The sequence below is a fragment of the Lontra canadensis genome, unplaced genomic scaffold, assembly GCF_010015895.1.
Source record: "Lontra canadensis isolate GAN:19392208 unplaced genomic scaffold, GSC_riverotter_1.0 scaffold1, whole genome shotgun sequence".
Classification (NCBI taxonomy): domain Eukaryota; kingdom Metazoa; phylum Chordata; class Mammalia; order Carnivora; family Mustelidae; genus Lontra; species Lontra canadensis.
Genome location: NW_022630995.1, coordinates 12,062,589 through 12,073,051, shown reverse-complemented (window position 1 = coordinate 12,073,051; position 10,463 = coordinate 12,062,589). Strand labels below are relative to the sequence as shown.

Sequence of the window (10,463 nt, the reverse complement as noted above, 5' to 3'; positions counted from 1 at the left end):
TATCCAGACTTATCAAAAAGAAGAAAAATGACCCAAATTAATAAAATCATGAATAAAAGAGGAGAGATCACAATCAACACCAAGGAAATACAGACAATCAGTTGATGGGCCACTATTTTATTAGTAAGAACTTCCTGAGTAATTCCAATTCATGATAGCCCTCTTTTTAGAATGTGAGGTACACAAGTACATGTGCAATTATCACACACTTTGCTGCTGCCTTTTGCTGATGTGTTTTGAAGGGAACACATTTTGGGTACGACTTTTAAGATTTTTATGCAGAAGAATGACTAATTGCAAGTAACCCAGTCAATCAATTCTATTTATCAAAAAAAATGTATTTTGTAACTGAGAGAAAGAGCCTGAGACAAGAATAGTTTCCATTTCAGGACTCTAATCACAGTTGATAGTGATATAACAGCCAGGGAGAGAAGCCTCATTTTAGAGTCATCTCTTTTTAATGCTTGAAATTATGTCCAAGATTGACAGTCCAATGCCTATAATTTGATAATAAAGTTTGCCCATGTACACTTTGTTTGGAGTTGTTAGAAATTGCACTAGAACTCCATCTCTTAGCTTCTAAGTTAATGGGTTTTTGCTCTCTAGGTGCCTACTTCCTTGTGACTTAAATTCTTAATTATGAACCCCTGTGTAATTATTTTCTGTTAATCATTCTCTTGTTTCACTTAATTCCTCCCCACCCCCCACCAGGTGAGTGAGTTTACATGACTTTAGACTTCATTTAGAAAGGTAGTACTCACAGCAGTTAGGAAAATTCTATATTTGAAACAATGGTTCACAATAACTAGTAGAGTGAGGATGAAAGGAAAGAATGAAAGTGAATTTAAGTATTAAAAAAGCCTGTAAATGATTTTGTAACTCTCATTCAAAATGTTAAACATAATGAAATATGACATGAAACAGTGAAATGAAGTTGACCTACATTCCTTTTCCTTTAGTTATATTATTCAGATATAGTTGGGTTATAATCATGATAGATAATTCTATAAAACATATAATTAACTTTTTATTAAATTTTAGCTACCAATATATATTATTACCAAATGAATCTATTATTTTAAGCTACCCAGTGAGCCAAGTAAGATAGTTTTTAATTTTAAAGAATTCTCAGAGATTGCCTAAAGCATAGCCAGTGTACAATTTTGCCTAATAAGTAGTGCCCCTCTCCCCCATCTTCTTTGATAATGCCTCTGTCCTCTTGTTATCAACTTGAGTCCTTCCAGACGTCTTTACTCATAATCTTATTTTACCAAAGTGTGGCAGTGACCTATATATATTTCTCTCTGTAATTTACCTCTGGAGGTAGACTTGAGGTCAAGATTCTTGCATTCTTTTTTAACCTAAATCTATATAGAGCCTAGCATGTAGTATGCATCTGCAATATGTACTGATTATTGAATTAATTAGTTATAACAAATCAATGCATTTTAATTCAAATCATGTCTAAGAGCACTCCTTTGGCCATTAGTTCTGTGAAACAATTAGATATTCAGTGAATGAGATAATATTTTCTGTCTAATATGAACCTTCATTTGTTCATATCTTTGCATATTACTCAAAGTTGGTTGAAGTGGAAGCCTGTCTGAGTTGAATGATTCAGATCATACTTGAGTTTAGAAAAATATCAGAGAATAATCATTTTTAGCAGGAAAGGCAAGGAAATGAGAACAGGTAGAATAAATGTATTTCAGTGAAGTAAAGAAATAATCTACTCTCTTTTACTGCTAAGAAACATAGGTTTTTAGTTTTCTAAACACTTTTCAGGTTTTTCTGTGTGGCACTCCCTCCAAGAAATATAAAGCATTCTAGGAAACTTTTCAATGGCCAGCCATGGTAAAATTTTCCAAATAGGACTTCCTGAAATTTTATCTAAAATTTATGAGAGTGACAAAAATTGTGAGCATTCTGTTCCAATACAGATGGTACAAGATTGGTATAATCATCCCCAATTACCAGCAATTTCTGGAACAGATTGAGGTAAATTAAATATCTTTGTTAGTCTTGTAGTTAACCTTGACATATTTCCAGTTTATTATTGGTGTCAATAAGTAGGTTATCTTACTCTTTGAATAAGTATTTTACTATTTCTTCTTTTTAAAAATTTTTTAAAATTTGTTTTATTATTTTTTAAATAAACATATAATGTATTATTAGCCCCAGGGGTACAGGTGTCTGAATTACTAGGTTTACACACTTCACAGCACTCATAATATCACACACCCTCCCCAATGTCCATAACCCCACCACCTTCTCCCTACCCTCCTCCCTCCGGTCACCCTGAGTTTGTTTTGTGACAGTAAGAGTCCCTTATGGTTTGTCTCTCTCCCAATCCCATCTTGTTTCATTTATTCTTTTCCTACCCCCCCAAACTTCCCATTTTGCATCTCCAAATCCTCATATCATTGAAATCATATGATAGTTGTCTTGCTCTGATTGACTTATTTCACTCAGCATAATACCCTCTATTTCCGTCCATGTCATCGCATATGGTAAGATTTCATTTCTTTTGATGGCTGCATAGTATTCCATTGTATATATATACCCCATCTTCTTTATCCATTCATCTGTTGATGGACATCTAGGTTCTTTCCATAGTTTGGCTATTGTGGATATTGTTGCTATAAACATTCAGGTGCTTGTGCCCCTTCAGATCACTATGTTTGTATCTTTAGGGTAAATATCCAGTAGTGCAATTGCTGGGTCATAAGGTAGCTCTATTTTGAACTTTTGAGGAACCTCCTTGCTGTTTTCCAGAGTGGTTGCACCAGCTTGCATTCCCACCAACAGTGTAGGAGCATTCCCCTTTCTCCCCATCCTCACCAGCATCTGTCATTTCCTGACTTGTTAATTTTAGCTATTCTGACTGGTGTAAGGTAGTATTTCATTGTGGTTTTGATTTGTATATCCCTGAATGCTGAGTGTTTTGAGCATTTTTTTCATGTGTCTGTTGGCCATCTGGATGTCTTCTTTGCAGAAATGTCTGTTCATGTCCTCTGCCCATTTCTTGATTGGATTATTTGTTCTTTGGGTGTTGAGTTTGATAAGCTCTATATAGATTTTGAATATTAGCCCTTTATCTGTTATGTTGTTTGCAAATATCTTCTCCCATTCTGTCATTTGTCTTTTGGTTTTGTTAACTGTTTCCTTTGCTGTGCAAAAGCTTTTGATCTAGATGAAGTCCCAATAGTTCATTTATGCCCTTGTTTCCCTTGCCTTTGGCAATGTTTCTATGAAAAATTTCTTGCAGCTGAGGTCGAAGAGGTTTCTGCCTGTCTTCTCCTCAAGGATTTTGATGGATTCCTTTCTCACATTGAGATCCTTCATCCATTTTGAGTCTATTTTCATGTGTGGTGTGAGGAAATGGTCCAATTTCATTTTTCTGCATGTGGCTGTCCAATTTTCCCAATACCATTTGTTGAAGAGGCTGTCCTTATTCCATTGAACGTTCTTTTCTGCTTTATCGAAGATTAGTTGACCATAGAGTTGAGGGTCTATTTCTGTGCTCTCTATTCTGTTCCATCGATCTATGTGTCTATTTTTTTTTGCCAGTACCAGAATGTCTTGAGGATGACAGATTTATAATAGAGCTTGAAGTCTGGAATTGTGATGCCACCAACTTTGTCTTTCTTTTCCAATATTCCTTTGGGTATTTGAGGTCCTTTATGGTTCCATATAAATTTTAGGATTATTTGTTCCATTTCTATGAAAAAAATGGATGGGATTTAGATAGGGATTGCATTAAATGTGTAGATTGCTTTGGGCAGCATAGACATTTTCACAATATTTGTTCTTCCAATCTAGGAGCATGGAACACTTTTCCATTTCTTTGTGTCTTCCTCAATTTCTTTCATGAGTACTTTATAGTTTTCTGAGTATAGATTCTTTGCTTCTTTGGTTAGGTTTATTCCTAGGTATCTTATAGTTTTGGGTGCAATTGTAAATGGGATTGACTCCTTAATTTCTCTTTCTTCTGTCTTGTTGGTGTAGAGAAATGCAACTGATTTCTGTGCATTGATTTTATATCCTGACACTTTACTGAATTCCTGTACCAGTTCTAGCAGTTTTGGAGTGGCGTCTTTTGGGTTTTCCACATATAGTATCATATCATCTGCGAAGAGTGATAGTTTGACTTCTTCTTTGCCGATTTAGATGCCTTTAATTTCTTTTTGTTGTCTGATTGCTGAGGCTAGGACTTCTAGTACTATGTTGAACAGCAGTGGTGATAACGGACATCCCTGCCGTGTTCCTGACCTTAGCGGAAAAGCTTTCAGTTTTTCTCCATTGAGAATGATATTTGCGATGGGTTTTTCATAGATGGCTTTGATAATATTGAGGTATGTGCCCTCTATCCCTACACTTTGAAGAGTTTTGATCAGGAAGGGATGCTATACTTTGTCAAATGCTTTTTCAGCATCTATTGAGAGGATCATGTGGTTCTTGTTCTTTCTTTTATTAATGTATTGTATCACACTGATTGATTTGTGGATGTTGTTCCAACCTTGCAGCCCTGAAATAAATCCCACTTGGTTGTGGTGAATAATCCTTTTAATGTACTGTTGGATCCTATTGGCTAGTTGTTTGGTGAGAATTTTCACATCTGTGTTCATTAAGGATATTGGTCTGTAATTCTCTTTTTTGATGGGATCTTTGTCTGCTTTGGGGATCAAGGTGATGCTGGCCTCATAAAATGGGTTTGGAAGTTTTCCTTACATTTCTATTTTTTGGAACAGTTTCAGGAAAATAGGAATAAATTCTTCTTTAAAATTTTGGTAGAATTCCCCTGGGAAGCCGTCTGGCCCTGGGCTTTTGTTTGGAGATTTTTGATGACTGTTTCAATCTCCTTACTGGTTATGGGTCTGTTCAGGCTTTCTATTTCTTCCTGGTTCAGTTGTGGCAGTTTATATGTCTCTAGGAATGCATCCATTTCTTCCAGATTATCAAATTTGTTGGTATAGAGTTGCTCATAGTATGTTCTTATAATTGTTTGTATTTCTTTGGTGTCAGTTGTGATCTCTCCTCTTTCATTCATGATTTTATTTATTTGGGTCCTTTCTCTTTTCTTTTGATAAGTCTGGCCAGGGGTTTATCAATCTTATTAATTCTTTCAAAGAACCAGCTCCTAGTTTCGTTGATTTGTTCTATTGTTTTTTTGGTTTCTATTTCATTGATTTCTGCTCTGATCTTTGTGGTTTCTCTTCTCCTGCTGGGTTTAGGCTTTCTTTGTTGTTCTTTCTCCAGCTCCTTTAGGTGTAGGGTTAGGTTGTGTATTTGAGACCTTTCTTGTTTCTTGAGAAAGGCTTGTACCGCTATATATTTTCCTCTCAGGACTGCCTTTGCTGTGTCCCACAGATTTTGAACCATTATGTTTTCAATATCATTTGTCTCCATGATTTTTTTCAATTCTTCTTTAATTTCCTGGTTGACCCATTCATTCTTTAAAAGGATGCTGTTTAGTCTCCATGTATTTGAGTTCTTTCCAAATTTCCTCTTGTGATTGAGTTCTAGCTTCAAAGCATTGTGGTCTGAAAATATGCAGGGAATGATCCCAATCTTTTGATACCAGTTGAGACCTGATTTATGACCCAGGATGTGATCTGTTCTGGAGAATCTTCCATGTGCCCTAGTGAAGAATGTGTATTCTGTTGCTTTGGGATGGAATGTTCTGATTATATCTGTGATGTCCAATAGGTCCAGTGTGTCATTGAAGGCCTTTACTTCCTTGTTGATCTTTTGCTTGGATGATCTGTTCATTTCAGTGAGGGGAGTGTTAAAGTACCCTACTGATTGTATTATTGTTGATGTGTTTCTTTCATTTTGTTATATATTGGTTTATATAGTTGGTTGCTCCCACGTTAGGGGCATAGATATTTAAAACTGTTAGATCTTGTTGTTGGACAGACCCTTTGATTATGATATAGTGTCCTTCCTCATGTCTTATTATAGTTTTTGGCTTAAAATATAATTGATCTGATATAAGGATTGCCACCCCAGCTTTCTTTTGATGTCCATTAGCAAGATAAGTTGTTTTCCACCCCCTTATTTTAAATCTGGAGGTGTCTTTGTGTCTAAAATGAGTTTCTTGTAGGCAGCATATTGATGGGTTTTGTTTTTTTTTTTATCAATTCTGATACCATGTGTCTTTTGATTGGGGCATTTAGCCCATTTACATTCAGGGTAACTATTGAGACATATGAATTTAGTACTATTGTATTGCCTATAAGGGGAATGTTACTGTGTATGGTCTCTGTTCCTTTCTGGTCCACTACTTTTAGGCTCTCTCTTTGCTTAGAGGGCCCCTTTCAATATTTCCTGTAGAGCTGGTTTGGTGTTTGCAAATTCTTTCAATTTTTGTTTGTCCTGGAAGCTTTTCATCTCTCCTTCTATTTTCAATGATTGCCTAGATGGATATAGTATTCTTGGGTGCATTTTTTTCTTGTTTAGAGCTCTGAATATATCATGCCAGTTCTTTTTGGCCTGCCAGGTCTCTGTGGATAAGTCTGCAGCCAATCTAATATTTTTAACATTGTATGTTAACAGATTTCTTGGCCTGTGCTGCTTTCAGTATTTTCTCTTTGTCTCTAAGACTTGTAAATTTTACTATTAGATGATGGGGTGTGGACCTATTCTTATTGATTTTAGGGGGGTTCTCTGTGCCTCCTGGATTTTGATGCTTGTTCCCTTTTCCATAATAAGGAAAATCTCTACAATAATTCTCTCCAATATACCTTCTGCTCCCCTCTCTCTTTCTTTTTCTTCTTCTAGAATCCCAATTTTTTAAATGTTTTTCCATCTTATGGTATCACTTATCTCTCGAATTCTCCCCTCATGGTCCAGTAGTTGTTTGTCTCTCCTTTGCTCAGCTTCTTTATTCTCTGTCATTTGGTCTTCTATATCACTAATTCTTGCTTCTGCCTCATTTATCCTAGCAGTAAGAGCCTCCATTTTTTATTGCACCTCATTAATAGCTTTTTTGATTTCAACTTGGTTAGATTTTAGTTCTTTTATTTCTCCAGAAAGGGCTTTTATTTCTCCCTACAGGGTTTCTCTAACATCTCCATGCCTTTTTCGAGCCCGGCTAGAACCTTGAGAATCGTCATTCTGAACTCTAGATCTGACATATTATCAATGTCCATATTGATTAAGTCCCTAGCCTCTGGTACTGCCTCTTGTTTTTTTTTTTTTTTTTTTTTTTTTTTTTTTGTGATGAGTTTTTCTGCCTTGTCATTTTGTGCAGATAAGAATATATGAAGGAGCAAATAAAATACTATAAGTGTGGTAAAGACTCCAAGAAAATGTGCTTTAACCAAATCAGAAGAGACTCCAAATCATGGGGGGTGGGTGGGAGAAAAGGGATAAAAAGAAGTTCAGAAAAAAATTTTAAAAAGAAAACAAATAAAGAAAAAAATATAAAAAAGAATATATATATATTAGAATATATATAATATATATATATATATATTAGACTCGTGACTAGAACATGGTTACCCACTTAATTTTGGGAGTATTTTGCTCTCTTAGAAGAAACTACCTCCCAAAATTTTAAAGAATGAAAAATGTATATAAGGGTAAACACAATGAAGGGATGGAATATGACTCTAAAGTTGAAAAAAATTTGTTTAATTTCTAAAAAATGGAATTGCTAAGGTAAGTTGCTTGGGAGAATAAAGAAAAAGAAGTTGGAGAGAATTTTCTCAGGCTGGAGACTAGAACAAGTCCAGTGCTAGCTTTAGGGTGTATTTTGATTTATTAGAAGAAGTCGTGCCCCAAATTTTTTAGAAGAAAAATCCCTATGTGTATATAAAGAATATAGTTAGATACAATGAAGGATAAAATATGACTACAATAATGAAGGTTCAAATTTTTTTGTTTTTAATGAAAGATATTAAGATAAACTAGTTAAAAATGTTAAAAGAGGAAAGGGTAAAAGTTAAAAAATATTAGGAGAAGAAAAAAAATAATAAAATTTTAAAAAGATAAATTAACTTTGGAAGACTAAAGATTCATGGAGAGAAAGCCATGAATTCCATGCTTTGCTTTCTCCTCCTCTGGAATTCCACTGCTCTCCATGGTAAGTGCACTTGGTCTTAGCTGGATTTCTTGTTGATCATCTGAGGGAGGGGCCTTTTGTAGTGATTCTCAAGTGTCTTTGCCGGAGGTGGAATTGCACTGTCCTTACCAAGAGCCAGGCTAAGTAACCCGTCTGTGTTCACTTTCGGGAGCTTTTTTTCCCTGAAGGGTTTCTGTAGAGTTCTGGGGGATGGGAATGATAACAGTGGACTCCCTATCTCTGGCCCAGAGAAGCTGAGAGCTTGGGGCCCCATTCCTCAGAGCAACCTCAGAGAAAAGTTCTCAATCACTCCCATCTCCCTGGCCTCTGGCTGCGCTCCAAGCTCACCCAGCCTGTGACCAAGCGTCTGTCTCTGTCTCTGACACACAGCTCCACCTAGAGTCTCTGAACCCCGCAGATCCCTGAACTCTTCCAGGGGGTGTCTCCCTGGATCTTGTGGGGACCCCACTCACAGAAAAGTGGCCTGTGCCATGGATTATGGTTCAAGGTGACCCAGAGCTGAGCGCTCATTTCTCAGTTCTGTCTCTGTAGCCGGCTTCCCCATTCCAATAACCTGCAGCTCTGCAACACTCAGACACTCCCGATCCTTCTGTGACCCCACGGGACCTCAGGCCACACTGTCCCTGCATGGGCTTCACCCCGGTTTAGCCTCCGGAGCAATGTCTCTCAGTGGAGCAGACTTTTAAAAGTTCTGATTTTGTGCTCAGTTGCTCCACAGTTTTCTGGGAGCCGGCCCCTCCCCCCACAGTCTATCTTCCCGTTGCTTTGGATTCAGTTCTCTGCCAGTCCTACCTTTCAGAAAGTGGTTGATTTTCTGTTTCCAGAATTGCTGCTCTTCTTCTCTTCAACCTCCTGTTGGATTTGTAGGTGTTTGCAATTGTTTGATAAGCTATTTAGCTGATCTCCTGCTACCTGATGTCATCTCAGCCTGTGACTTCTCCGCCATCTTGACTCTGAAATCACCATTTCAAAGAGGTTTCTGAACTTCCATGTTTATTACAATGTTATTCACAATAGCCAAAATATGGAAACAACCTAAATGTCCTTTGATGAATGGAAAATTCTTCTTTTGCCATTTGCCACAAGTCACAACATGGATCTATTTGGAGGGCATTTAGTTAAAGAAAAAAAAAAAAAAACCAGGGAGAGAAAGACAGTGTTTTGTATCATTTAGGTGTGGAATCTTAAAAAAAATATATATATATATATATATAAAGGCAGATTTGATAAGAAACCTAGAATAGTACTTGTCAAGGGCTGAGGGGAAGAGCAAATGGAGAAATGCAGGTCAAAGGGGAACTTGTAGTTACAGGAAGAATAAATTGAGAATATCAGAGTGTGGTGACTGTAGTTAACACTACAGTATTGTATCCTTGAAAATTGCTCAGAGTAGATCTTAAGCATTTTCACACACAAAAAACTATGTGATTTGATGGATATTTTAATTATATTGATCTTGGTAATTATTCCATAATATTTATATCAACTCATCATGCTGTATGCTTCATATAAATGCAATTGTACTTGCCAATTCTTTCTGAATGAAGTCGGGAAAGAAGAGTTAGAAATAATTATACATGTGAATCACGACTTCTTGGATATCAGTGCTCAAAGATTTTTGTTTTGTTTTTTAAAAAACTTGGACTTTGCTGACATGCAATTCACATATCCTACGGTTGGCCGATTTAAAATGTACAATTCAGTGGTTCATAGTATATTTTCAGAATTACGCAACCATGCAAACATTATCATTTTCATCATCCTGCAGAAAAGCCTGTAACCTTTAGCCATTTCCCCTCAACTTCCGCATTTCTCCAGCCATAGGCAACAATGAATCGACTTTCTATCTCTACAGATCTGGCTATTCTAGGCACTTCATGTAAAAGAAATCAGAATATGTGGTGTTTGTGACCTGCCTCTTTAAATTAGCAAAGTGTTTTAAAGGTTTATCTCTGTTGTACCATGAATCGGGACTTCATTCCCTTTTATTACCAAATAATATTACATAGGATAGACACATTTTGTTATTAGTCAAGACACATTTGTGTTTCCTTTTTCTAATTTTTTGACCATTAATAATGTTTATTAACTTTAATGTACTAGTTTTGTGTGGACATGTTTTCCTTTTTCATGGGTATATATGGAGAAGTGGAATTGTTGGTTCCTATGGTAACTGTGTGTCATCTTTGAGGAATTTGCAAACTTTTCCAAAGTGGCTGTACCACTTTCAATTCCCAGATGCAATATATGAGGATTTTAATTTCCCAAGTTCTTGCCAACACTATTTATTATTTGTCTTTTTATTTTTACAGCTATATTACTGGGCATGAGGTTGTATCTTATTGTGGTTTTGACTTATATTTCTCTGATGCCT

At 36.2% G+C, this 10,463-nt stretch overlaps 1 pseudogene; it reads right to left on the bottom strand.

Moving 5' to 3' along the window:
- LOC116860300 overlaps window positions 1-10,463 on the bottom strand; it is a 70,230-nt pseudogene that overhangs the window by 2,962 nt on the left and 56,805 nt on the right.